This window comes from Pinus tabuliformis, chromosome 7 (assembly GCF_031772625.1).
Source record: "Pinus tabuliformis cultivar Carrire ecotype Pingquan chromosome 7, CPIR1, whole genome shotgun sequence".
In the NCBI taxonomy this organism is placed as follows: domain Eukaryota; kingdom Viridiplantae; phylum Streptophyta; class Pinopsida; order Pinales; family Pinaceae; genus Pinus; species Pinus tabuliformis.
In genome coordinates, this window is record NC_142293.1 from 1,130,292,551 (window position 1) to 1,130,306,087 (window position 13,537).

Here is a 13,537-nt window from a genome sequence, read left to right on the forward strand (position 1 = left end):
ATGTTGTTAATGCTGTCATCGTCCGTGTCGACTGCTCTGCCTGACATCAGACAGACCTTTCACTTGTACCTTTCTATAAAAACCATCACACTCGTCTCAAATTGATCTGTGAGCATTGTATGTGTTATCTTACCTTGTATGATGTGACTGTCGCATCCGAGTGTACTGCTCCACCAGAAGCTGTGCATGTCTTTTGTGTTGTGTTTTCCTAGCCGAGTTGGGACTGCTCCCTCTCAACCTAGAACTCACCTTCACCTCCTTCCCCTTTCAAAGTGTTGGAACCTCTCATACACCTTCGTTGACTCACTGCATGAGTCACACCCTTGCTGCTAACAAAGTTATTTTAGTTGCCTCTGTGCGACACTGCAATCAAGGCATTACCTTACGACCCACTGCTGGAACTCCTACACCAAATGGTCTGAGGTCTAACTGGGACTTCTTACCAGGGAGATCCCCTTGACATGTTGGCAGGTCCAGCACCATCAACACAATGTCTAGGAGCCCCTGCCTCTCTTTTTCAATATTAGTTAATAAATTAAGCTTGTGACTAAAAGTTAACAAGTCATTGTGTACAGATTCCCTGTCTCCCTCGAGCTCACCTTTTACCAATTTGACACACGAATTAATTATCTATTTTAAATGTTGCGTATCGAAAGATGATTGCTATGCAGATTCAATAATACATAAACTTTCACATATATTACTAACAATGGACGATTTTACTGCATTAACCAGATAAATGGCTTTATCAAAATTATGAGATGCCTCGGGACTAGAAATTTCCAATGGCAGCCCACGTATTCCCAATGGAGTCTTTAACAAAGGACCTACGCTTAAAGCATGTTATAGATATTTTATTTTTTCCTTTAGTTACATATTTTTCACTTGTCATCGGCTAATATATTCTGCAAATGTTGCACCACTAACTAGATGCATTTTCATTAGCTTTGTTATCACAAATCTAACGAGATCAACATTTAGTTCTGCTCGATCAACAATATTTTTGTTGCAAACTTGTACCCTTTCAATCCTCAATCTTTTACTTCCCCTATCATAATTTGTATCTTGCAATGTAATAGGGTGCTCATTGAAACTAATGACCTCTTTGGCAAATTTCTCCATCATTTTTTTGCTTTCTTGCAAACACGAACTAACCCAATCAGGTAGTGTCACACAATCAACTTCCATGTTCATGGCCTCATCAATGCTTGGTGTTTTAGGTGGGATATTGGGTCTAGATGACTTAGATGTATGCGCTCATTCTAGACTTACTATATGAGGATGTTGTTTTTCATCTTCGCCATTTGATAGCCCTCTATGAACCAGTTTTCCAGTTGCAGTGGTTTTTTTCCTTTTTTGACTACTAGATGAAGACTAGCTAGCACTACATGTGCAATATTGATTTTGTCCTGTAGCATCTGTGCTTGTTTGCTTGTATCTTCCATTTGTGCGGATGATGTATTTTTAAGTGATCTCTTCAACACCTACCAAAAATTATCGTTTTTTTGTTGGTTCTTTGTGACTTTCCTGGCTTTGCTCTCTAGTTATCAGAAACAAGTTCTTGTACCTCATAGACACTAGGTGTTATGTGAAAATTTTATTTCTATCAAAGCCTTGAATAACTTCAGCTTCACCTAAGATAAAGGCATTTAAAGAATTTTCCAAAAGCATAGTGTAAGCCATATTCTTGAAAGTCACGTTTCCAACAGTAAACAAAAAAAAAATAAATTGTTTTTTATTTTTTTGTTTAAATGTTACTTGTCAGTGATGGTATTTCGTGCAGATCATAACAAAAAAAAAACCTATCTAGAAAAAAAAAAACCTATCTAAAAAAAATACCTATCTAGAAAAAACCTTAGAAACAACAATGCTTATTTTCAAAACCGTAAATTCAAATGTCTGTATTGATTTCTCTTTCCTCATTCTCCCCTTTGACACAAGAAAATTAGCCTCTGTTGATATTTAAGGATAATCTTTCCTAGTCTCCATGCAGTATACTTACCTTACAAACAAATCTTTAATTAAACAAAAATTTAAAGAAGCAATATGCTTCCACAATATAAAATACCAAAGGTGCACTAGTTCCTCGCAAAAAATGAATTTAGAATTACAGGGAAAACTGTGAAACACATGCCTTGACACGAGGGTTGTTACCAGATACACCATCATAAAGAATCCACTTCCCTTGGAAATCGATGTAATTGAACAACTAATTCATTGGAAATGACATCAGCCCAATCGAAAATACAATTATTTTGGTATGTCTCATAAAGCACATAGAAAACACATTTTTGAACATTTGCTGTATTTTCTCGGCCAATTACTCGAGAAAAGAACCAACATAAATCCCCAAATAGTTGTCTAAACAAAGAAATATCTAGCAAATTATAAATATCGGAAGGAACCTCAGAACTTGGAGAAATTATTTCTCAGATAATGCAAATCCGCTCACTCTTGGCTTTAGGAAACTATCCACATTAGATAATTTTAAACTCTTGTTCAGTTCTGGTAACTTGAGTAACCATCTAAATTTATTGGGATTCAGAGGAACCTTCAACACCCCTAGAACAATTGTTTTGGTTTTTAAATCGAAATTGTTTGCACATAGATTAACAATTTATTTGAAATCAAAGGTCTATGGAACATACCCAACTTCTACTAATTCGATACTCCAAATCTTGTTCCTTGTTTTCTCTTCCTTAAGAGATTCACATAACACTGATACATCATCAACCAATCAAAGCTACAACCAATATCAACAAGTGAGTTAACCTTGTCATTGCAAATGGCCTCTTTCTTTTTTCTGCTACGCATTTTCTCTTTGCAATAAAAAATACTCTATCAATGAACAATGTTGTCAAAATTAGTTTAACATTATAGTTCTTCGTTTTATCTACAATGAATGATTGTTACTATTATTCATATGAAAACTATTACACAGGATACTGTGAATAAATAACAACTAAAGATACCAAAGGAAATGTTTACAGAAGGTAATGGAAATAAATTTCGAAATTCTAAAAGCATCTTGTCCACTTACTTCACACATTGCTCCTACTTCAAGGTCATTGACATACATGTCATAAGTTCTTCAATCATTTTTTTGATACCGGAAATGGATTCAATACCTAGAAAATTCCAACGGCACACAAAACCTTCAAGCTTGATAACTCTACGAGGCTAGATTTACAAAAGATTAATGCTTGATTTTATTAGAAACGTGCTAGAATTTCAATGGTTTTCCAAATAAATTTGAAGTTTCATTACACTATAGGTATGATCATGAAAATTAGATTAAGTCTACCAATAATAGCTATAAATAGTAAACTGTGCAAAGACAATTGCAAATAAACACAATGCGGAAACATGTTCAACTACCTTCTACAATGGATTGGCTTGATAGATGGTCCCTACCACTATGTAAAACCAAATTATATTTGATTTACCAGTAATTTGAGATGCAATTTTTAACACTATGACACAAAGCTAAGTGTCAAAACGTATTCCATCCAACTACACAAAATCACACATATTCCACCGTACATTTCTTCCATATACCTACCTCCTGCACAATACTAGACCCAAATATTTGAACATAGAGAAGCACTAGACATAGTCATAATACATAATACTGGACAAAAAACTATCACGATACACTAAAGTACTCTTGGAACAATGTCACCAACAATGAATTAATAGTTTATGTCGATAGCTTTATGTTCACTACGTTCCCATGAATTAATAGTTCATACTGGTAGCTTTATGTTCAATGCCTTCAAGTGAATTGATTTCTCTAACAAACTGATCCGAATTTAAATAGAAACGCAACAAATTACAGATATAGCCATAAACACAAAGATACAGTAGAAATAACCCTTCATTTCATTAATATCAAATACTGAAATATGCTTACAAACATAATGGAAATAAGACTAGCTCGGGCGATGGTAGCTTATCTCTGAGAAGAGATGTGGCAGCTACATGCCTCTGAACTATGTTACAATGAGGGTTGAGGGCCTATTTATTATTTAGAAGCAATGGAAAACCCCAATCATCGAAAAGCCTAACACTAGGAGATGAAACACCAAACAATGGGCCCAGTTGGGGTAAATTGGCACATCAACTTCCCGGGGTCGTAACTTTGGCATATGATCTCCATTTGACACGTATGATACCTCATTAGAAAGACCTATCTAAGAACTACAACTATAGATAGAAAATATCAAGTTAGAAACTAGTATTCACTTCCAGTGGTTTTCCCAAAAAACGTCATTTAGGGCCTCCAAATGGCTCCGGAAGTTCAGGACCCGAAAAACTACCAAAAGTAGTAAATTGTGCTACAATTAAGGAAACTGAAAAAATTGAAAGAAACAATGGTGGGGGTACAAGTGGAATAGGTAGGTGGCTACCAATATCCACCTGGATCACAAATGAAAAATGAAATATCTACAGAGGAATGAATATGTGCCTTATAATGGGCATGTATAAAGGATTTTATTATACAACATTATATTAAGTAATTTTTCCATACACGTGAATAGATAACGTTGTGTAGGGGAATGAATATGAAAAACAAGGACGAAAAATGTTGATACAATATGCACATTGGTACATTGAAAAAATATGTATGCACATGCATACTCGATGTGTCAAATACTGAAATGACTGATATTTATATGCAATAGTGTTTTCCATTACTCAGAGGACAAACATTGACATGATAAAAAATTTAAATGATAACTCTATCTTTGGTGCAAATATTTCGTGACATGTTCCAAATGAAAAATAGTAACAACTAGTGATTTTTAGGAACATGAGACATCAAGCATTTGAAATGGCTAATATAGTGGGGAAAAATACCATCTAACATTAGAAATTCATTTGAAATAAAAAACCAACGATTTCGAGCAAGTTACACAAGTGAGGGAAGAAAAACTAACACTCTCTACCTTCGTACACATTACACTAATTAATTAGATATCATTTACAATGTGTACAAACTCCAAAAAAATATTAGTCCTTTAAGCATTTAGTTCACTGACTACACACCTATGCAAATAGATTCATCCACATTATAGAAAATTATTTCTCAAGTTAAAACTTATATAAGCTTCCTCTGCGCAATGAAACCTTTTATTGTAAGCTCTGCACATTGAAACAACTTCCTATAATTATGGTTATACATAATCCAACATGAGCTCTTTAAATTCCTATTTTCTCCCTCCGCATAGTGAAATATTTTACTATAAGCCCTACCCAATGAATTTGCTAATCAACTACTGCAAATCTTGTTGCTTTTTTCTCTCTTTTGTTCGAAGATTCACATACCACTCATATGCTATCGGTCAATCAAAGTTTTCATTGACATGAGCATGTGAGTTAATCATATCACTACAAATAGCCTCTTTCCTTTCTCTACTACCCATTTTCGCTTTGCACTAAAAAAATCTAACAAAGAATAACGTTCTCAAATCCCATTTAACTTTACAATTCTCTGCTCTCTTCAGAATTGCCAGCTATTATTATGGCTTGTGCGAAAGGTTGTTACACATGACACTGAATAAATAGTAATTAAATATACAAAAGCTAACGTTTACGAGAAGTAATGCGAATAAATCTCAAAACTCAAAAACATCTTGTCCATTTACCCTGCACTTTGCTCATGCTTCAATATCATTGATATATACATGTAATAAGAAACATAAACTTACAATATAAAATAAAAAATGATTTACCTATGATCATGACAATTAGCCAAGAAACTATCAATATTAAATGTAAATAAAAAAACTATGCAAGGAAAATTTCAAATAAATATTATGTGGAGACGTTAATTTGTAGCTATCTTCTATGATGAATCGAATTGATGGCTAAGATGGCTCCCATAACTATGTCGATGTTGATTCGTTTGATTTGATATTAGATTGCCCCCCAAAAAAATTGAACCAAAATTGTTTTACGAATGAACTGACATACACTTCAAGCCAACTGGATGGAGAAAATAATGAAAACTCTCTTTCAAAATATTTTGTGCCCTCACATACATTTTTCTACACATTTCTTCCACACACTTACATTATGCACAACACTAAACCCAAATCTTTGAACATAGACAAGGATTCACTCTGATCATAATATGAAATAATGGACAAAAAATATTGCGATATACAAAAGTGTTTCCCAACTAATGGCACCGACCACGAATTAATAGTTTATTCTAGTAGATTTATGTTCAGGGGCCTCAAGTTAGTTGATTTTGGTGACATGATTAATGCTAAAATCACACAATGGAAAATTAAAAAATTTCAATACAAAGAGAAATAGACGTAGAATAGAATTGACTTTGACCATGACACAAAATACTGGACAAAAATATTTCTTAATACACTAAAGTATTCCCTGCATAATGCGAAAACACCACTAACAATGAACTAATAGTTTATCCTAGAGCTGGCATCGCATAAATGACATCTCGATTTTCAATTGAGCTTGAATGACATTACTGACCTGTATTAGCTATCAATAACAAGGAATATCACTCTATATTGCTATGAGATAGACTTATCCCCTTCTCATGAGACACTACTTGAACCCTAATTTGTAATCAATAGTGAATTAGTGTTGTATCCCAATAAACCTATGTTCATAATTTCACAACTTTTCATATGATAATTAGATACATCATTAAGATGCAATTGAAAGTAGAAGATGTCATTTTATGTGACATTAGCTTTGGAGATAACAATTTATGTAAGGTAACATAAGCTTAAATAATAATCCTAGATTTTAAATGCATTGTGCAAATAAAAAACATTACGATCTATTATTTCTTTCTTTCCGACACATGTCACGAAAATCTCTGTATTGGAGATAAATCCCACATCCAAAACCTTTTTATCATCTCAATATTTGCTATCTAATTAATAGCAAACAATGATACCACTAAATAAAATCCTCCTCAGCATGTATTATGCTATTGTTCTGCCTAATTATGTCAAAATTTATGGAATTACACTACTATCGGTTCAACAACAGTAATGTTCCTCACACATAGTAGAAAAATAATTGAATATTCGATAATTTGTATTTTAGAGTAATAATAACATTGTGAATAAAAGTTTATGCTAAATTATTAATTAAAGTTACTCTTCAATGTTCTGCACACATGTTTTCCCACACAACTCTAGTCATTTACACACATTTAAAAAATGATTATAACAAATGCACATAGTAGTCGAAAATATTCTTCAAAGTGAAAACATTACACATTCCGCTACTCAACAAACGTAATCAGGACGAAATGATCTATTTGTATCATTGCAAGTAGCAATTTTCCCTTATTATACCAGCCATTTGAACTGCTTACAGGATTATTTAACTAGAAATCACTACATGTTACTATTTTGAGTCTGAAACATGTTACAAAGATAAAGATGCCATCCTATTTTTTTATCATCCTGATATCTATCCTCTGATTAATAGAAAACAACATTGCGAGTAAATATTAGTCCTTTCAGCCTTCAATTCATCGACTACGCACGTTCCTATGTGCTCATTCAATGTATCGATTTCTATTCAAAACTAGAGAACTGTCTACTATGATTTTGTGTCTAATAACCCCATGTTGATCTGTAAACTGCGGTGGATATTAGACTGGAGAGTTCGTCACAACATATCTGATAATTATATATTAAAATATTGAAATTTTACACTATTACAGTTTATTAAACTTTATGATATGTAGATTTAACTATAATTAGTGCATGCATGTGAATATAAATTATGTAGAAAAGTAGAGAATGAAAAAATAAGCTCACACACACACATGGCACAAGATATGCTCTTTGGGAAACCTTTTTGGGAGAAAATCCAGCTGGAAGGAAAGGCCGCTTTGCTCTCTTTCTCTGTTTGGAAATATGGTTGCAGGTACAAAGAAGTAACGCCTGTGACTCATGGGCTACTATAGTGCATAGATCCTCTCTGTGTGCTCTACCTTCTATCTGTCTTGGATATCTTTGCTTAGCTATGGAACAAAATGCTCTCGAAAGAATGGAATGCCTCTTCCTCCTAGTGGCTCGGTTATAACACAACCCGATAGCCTACTAGTGGTTAAGTTTGACTACATCAACTCTTAAATAGAGTTACAAAATAGTCTCTTCTAGAGTCTTTTACATCAAAAACACATGGCTAACTCCTTTTCCATGAATAATGGGGGCTGTCACAATATCTTCCCGAACTATAGGTGTAAAAACAGGAAGGTCAACTTCTGAGTGGCATAACTTTTGCATACAAACTCTGATTGGTGCGCTTCTTATGCTGTTGGAAAGGTCTCTATTTGTAGAATAACATGAAAATATACATGCCAAATAAGCAAATGTTTTCCCAAAAAAACATCGTTTGATGCCTAAAAACACTCCCAAAAAATTTCAAACCCCGTATCGCCAAACTGGGTCTCGCTGGTAAAAATAGTGCCATGACCTGATTCCTCCACTTTTTCCACTCCAAATGCATCGATATGGATGAAAAAAAATATAATGATCCAATTCAGATTACACCTCCCCATTTTGGGAGGTTTTTTGTCCCCAAAATATTTTACTGAATGAGGTGAGGAAAGTTCTCCTCCACATTTAGCTCTGGTGTACTATTTAGTTTTTCTTGGAAGCTGTCCCTTCAACCCAATATACCAAAGGTCATGTTGCCCCTGTATTGGAGTTCTGGACCTCTTCTACAAAACCATATCTTCTTCCAACTCTCCCTGAGTGTTTGGTGCCAAATCCTCTGCAAAAGGTAGGACCTGTTCCTATTCCTGATCTAGCATGAAATGCTCATAGAGTTTCAAATTCTCTACATTCACAACTAAGTAAATGCGAATATATGGTGTTAAAATGAGTGCATATGAATTATCACCCACATTTTCCAGTATCTCAAAGGGAACATACATTAGAGCCTTGATTTTCTTACCAGGCCCCTGTAACCTCTCCTTGTTTAACAATAGCCATACTCTGTCTCCCACCTTGAATGATTTCTCTGTTATGTGCTGATCATGCATGGCCCTATACTTCTCTTGCAATTCTGTAGTGTTTCCTGTACCTATAGATGGATCTTCCTAATCTTCTCTATAAAATTTTCATCCCTCAAAGCATCTCCTGTAAGGTCTTCCCTCACTCCTCCTTTATGCCCATATGCAATATCCAAAGGCAAAGGTGGAAAATATCCAAAACAATTCCCAAATGGGGACTTTCCTGTAGAAGTGTGGATTTGTTTGCTATAAGAATTTTGTATATATACCATATTTTCATCCCAGGTCTTCAGATGCTTCTGGTTATAACCCTTTAGAAGCTCCACTAAATTCCTATTGATTACTTCTATCTGCCCATCTGTCTATGGATGGAATGTTGTAGATGTCTTCAACTTTGTGTCCATATTATCCCATAATGTAGTCCATAATGTACTGAGCAATCTTGTGTCCCTGTCTGAAATGATGCTCCTTGGTATCCAAACGTGCACCCAGACCTGTCCAAAGAAAAAGTTTGCTACTTCTAGTCCACTGATGGCCTTTTTATAGGGCATAAAAACACACATCTTTCTAAATCTGTCAACTACCACGAACAGGTAGGCATGTCCTTCTTGGTTGTCGGTAAACCTCCCATAAAGTCCATGGAAATTCTTTTGCAAGGATGACTAGGTAAATGTAAGTGATGATACAGACCCTGTTTCCTGTTGCCAAGCTTGTTGGTACAAAAAATCATGCATCCTCTTATGAACCTAACTACCTTCTCTTGCATCTTGAACCAATACAAATACCTCTGACAGTTAGCAATGATCTTCCCTACACCAAAGTGGCCTGCAATCTTGGAGGTGTGAGCCTCTCTAATCAGCTGTAAATGCTCACCTTTAGGAACACATAGCTTATCCAGTCCATAGAGTAACCCATCCTGGAGATGGTAGTTAATGATGTTGTCGCCATTGTGAACATGACTATGAATCTGTAACTGTTGATACACCTCAAAGTCCTCATCTTATGAATATGCCTCTCTGTATGCATCATGGGTGAATGACTCCATGTGCATAAGAGTCCCCAAAGTTGTAATATTTGATGTGGATGGCCTGGAAAGAATATCGACCAAATTATTTGTGCTTCCATTCTTATACTTGATAACCAAATGCAATTGCTATAAAAACCCATCCACTTGTAATTCCTGGTCTATTGTAGCTTACTCTAGGCTTGCAAGTACTATAATGACTGGGGATATGTGTGGATTATTGTCTCCTTTCCCATCAGATAGTGCTTCAACTTCTTCAAAACTTTCACCATGGCATAGAGCTCCTTATCATAGGTAGGGTAGTTAAGAACTTCCGCATGAAATAATTCAAAATGGTAGCAAACGGGCCTTTCCACTTGCATCAAGGCAACTCCCATAGCATACCCACACACATGTGTCTCCACTTCAAAGAGCTGCTGCAAGTTTGGTAATGCCAGAACTAGTGCTTGATTGATCTTCTTCTTCAGCTCCTCGAAAGCCTTATGTTGACCTATTCCCCACCGGAAACTCTTGCCACTTGTTATTATGGTGTGGAGCGGTGCTGCTACCACTAAAACTGAGACTATGAATTTCCTTAGGTACTGTGCTACTCCAATGAAACTCTTGACCTCAGAAAAATTAGTAGGCACAGACCATTTCATGTTGGCCTCCATCTTAGAAGGATCTATCTTCAACTCTCCTACACCGATCACATAACCCAAATATACCAAAGACTACTACACAAACTCACACTTCTTGAGATTTGATAGCAGTTGGTGCTTCTTCAATGTTTCCAGCACCTGCATCAGATGTGAAATATGCTCATCCCAGGTAGCACTATATACTATTATATCATCCACATAGACAATAACAAATGAATCTATAAAAGGGCGCAATACATCATTCATTAATCTAAAAAATGTATCTTGTGTATTACATAGGCCAAATGGCATAACTAACCACTCATACAAACCTTGCTAGGTTTTGAAGGTGGTCTTCCATGTATCTTCTTCTTTGAGTCGAACCTAGTGATAACCAGACTACAAGTCCAGCTTGGTGAAATACTTTTCTTGCTGCAACTGATTTAACAGATTGACTATATTGGGTAAGGTGTATCTGTTCTTGAGCGTGATTTTATTCAATGCCCTATGTTAACACCAGAAAATTGTACACCTATTAGTAAAATCCAGAAGATACTAAAAGATATCAAGTAGAATGCACAAGTGAACATTTTCCAACTAAATACATCGTGAAGTTTAACAAATCAAAGTTCTCCTAAGGTCCAAAGTTTATAAAGTAAAAACAATTAAGGCCACACGTCTATTTATTCGATAAACGTGCATGTAATATCCTTCGAAAGATGTGTGATTGTAGAAAGGGATGACTTAGCAATCCAGGACCACTCTACACACTTGGGGCCGATTCTATGACATGAGCTCAGTCCAATACAACCAAATTTGAGTCACCTTGAAGATATGCAACCCTCAATGGAATCATCTTATCCTACTCATGTGTCATTATCATGCATGAACCAAGAGGGGGAAGATGGATTCAAAAATTCTATATAAACAGGCCATGGGAGAGCCAAAATATGAGACATTGTTATGTTGGCCAAATTGTTGTCTCAATAAACCACCATTTCATTGTTGAAGCCAAAGAAGGGAAGAGCACTAGCATGTTGGCCATATTGCTTCTAAGCATTCCATCATCTTAGTGAGAGAAGAGGAATCCACCACTGGAGAGACTTCATACTTCTTTGAGAGAGAGAAGAAACTTGCAAAGAGATTGAGGAAAAGAAACCCCTTTGCTGAGAATTTTTGAGCACCATAGCTCAAATAATTCTCTTCAAGTGTATAAGATTCATTTATTGTATTCAACCTCTACTACCAGCAGTCAATAAAGGGAGATTTTTCCATTATCTTATTTATTTGTTTGCTCCATTTGAGCATTGTTTGTATACTTACCTCTTTGTTTAGTTTATGTTTATGTATGCACTGTTTCCACTACATACAATGTTGTGTTTATTTAAGTCTGTCCATTAACAACACCAATTCTGACTGTGATCCTTTGCAGGGAATAATCAACTGCTAAGGAGGTGTCTTTTGGTACACCTTTGCCACAAAAACACTACCATAGGAATGGCGGCCATCCTGTTATCTTTTCATTAATCTAAGGATTATTTTTGCAGGACCTCCTCTCTGCACTACCATCCTATAAGGTGCTCAACACCTCTCTGGAATTTTTATAGACCCTAAGGCCTTATTTTGAGCCCGCAGAAGTAAAATTTTTCCTTTCTTTCTCACCCATGCTTCTTTTTATACAGACGCACACACTTCTTTGTGCGCTAAACACACATGGTCAACAGAAAGAAAAAATGATCCTTGTATTTGTCTTTTTTCTTAGGTGATTGGCAACTTTTAGTGATTTTCCTTCACTTTACATTATGTATTTTCTGTTTAATACCCCTAGTTGCTTTATTAACCTCAATTGGTGAAGCAATTAGAGTATTTTTCATTTTTCATCTGCAATTGTACACATAGCTTGATTAGGGAGAAAAGTAAGTGGCCAAATTCCACATATGTTTTTCAAACTATTTTGCTTAAATTTTCTGCAAATCACATAGCTTAATTAGTAAAGAAATAAGTGGCCCATCATCCACAAGTCTTTCTACTAACCAAATCATTTCATTCATCATTTTTGGGGACTAGGAGAAAATGCTATTAGAGAAAGTAAGTAATCTCTACTTCCCTTGCGTCTCTTAGATGAACTTGGGTTTGCACATGAAAACTTTCTCGAAAGCATTTAAGTTTCCATCTCCCTTGTTAAACTCCACATAATTTAATATGAAAAGAGTAAGTGGCCTATAATCTAGAATATATATATATTTTTTCCATGCAAGGAACAGTCAACACTTAGTGTAATTAGAAGGAATATAAAGGATCATTGCCTATCCGCATCTTATCACACTTTGTATTTTCAGTTGCATCACACACTAAGCTTCCATACACTTTGTACTCAAGGGAATCCAATTTTTGGAGCTTTGGATACTTAGTCTATTTTGGCTTACAAAATCACTCCATAAGTGAATTAAGACTCCTTAGAAGCAACCATAACTTGAACCAACTAAGTTTCCCCACACGGGCCACCAAAAAAATTTATAGTTTAGGTTAGGGCCATTGGGGGTAGGCATCCCATAAGCCGCCATGATCATGTTACACCTTTGAAACATATTTGTTAACTCTTTAGGGATCTTAAAAATCCTTCAATCATACCACAGAAAAGGATACCCGAGCATGGAAGAGACTCGATTCAGAGGGGGTTCAGATTAGGTCTAGTGCGTGCGGTACTCTTTGGGGCTACCTAGCCCGTCTAGTGCTCGATACTGGTAACTGACCACCAAAGAGCTAAAGACTCGAATTCTCACGTGGGATGAAGGTACTTTAGTGGCCAAAATCTAGGGTATCCTTTTCGTGTAGGTGACAATGTAGGCAACATTTGAGCCTCGTTACCATTAC